This window comes from Etheostoma spectabile, chromosome 3 (genome assembly GCF_008692095.1).
Source record: "Etheostoma spectabile isolate EspeVRDwgs_2016 chromosome 3, UIUC_Espe_1.0, whole genome shotgun sequence".
NCBI classification, from domain to species: Eukaryota; Metazoa; Chordata; class Actinopteri; order Perciformes; family Percidae; genus Etheostoma; species Etheostoma spectabile.
In genome coordinates, this window is record NC_045735.1 from 30009746 (window position 1) to 30010759 (window position 1014).

The following is a 1014-nucleotide window of genomic DNA, read 5'->3' on the forward strand; positions in this document are numbered from 1 at the left end:
CATAACCATTTTGGGTAAAATTTACTTTCTTCAGCTGAGTAAGAACCTGTTAATATGAGATAAAGGAAAACAGTAAGGGAGCGAAATTAATTAATTAAATAAAACAAATCTTTTTCATTTCTGAAATTAAAGCAAAAAAGGGCATCATTTATAATCATCATTTATGTTCAACTGACCTCTTTGGACTCTATCCTGGTGAATTTGTCACACTGAGTTGTAGAATTTGTTTCCTGGCACACTGCTTTATGAATGGCATGAGTTATTGCATAAACAGCCTTGTATACCATGTTAGTGATCCGGAGCTGAGATGTGTCGGTGTACGGGCTCTGGAGCGTCTTTATGTCTTCAGTTCCATCACACACTCTCTCGTCTGTGGCTGCACCTGACACGCAGAGAAAGTGAAATGTGTTTTTTAGCCTTTAAATTATCATTCTTTCTTTGCGTTTATAGCTCCTTTTTATTCCATTTAACCTGCCAAACAGCAGAATCTGGTTCTGAACTACCAGCTCATCACTATAACACTATTTCTTTATGTTTAGACTCTACACTGTCACTTTACCTTTATACTTTAAAACTTCTTCTAACTCATACATTTACTAAATGCCTGCTTACATAATAGTTTGTTCTTTTTTGCAATTACTGTACACTTTGTCTAGCACATATCAATTTTAATTCATTATATTTTACCATTGTGTTTTACCAATATTTTTTGCTTTGATTCTAATTTTTATAGCATTATTTTCTTTTCTTTTTTACATATCTAATGAGCATTTTTGGAGAAACCCTGAGATCTAGATTGTCCTTGCCAATTACTCTGTAATTGTTGTGCATATTACAATAAAGAACTTAAAAATGAAAACAAATAAATTATCAGAAATCACTGTCACTATAATACAAATTTTCAATGTTTGCTAAAAGAAAAATTATGCTATTCATTATTTCTTCTAACTCAAACCCATCATTTTCTGTGAAGAACATAATCATTCAATGACTACACAAGGTATGCCACCACAC

The 1014-nt window shown here is 32.2% G+C and overlaps 1 pseudogene; it reads right to left on the reverse strand.

Annotated features, from left to right (window-relative positions):
- LOC116687040 (extracellular calcium-sensing receptor-like) overlaps positions 1-1014 on the reverse strand; it is a 9266-nt pseudogene that overhangs the window by 6101 nt on the left and 2151 nt on the right.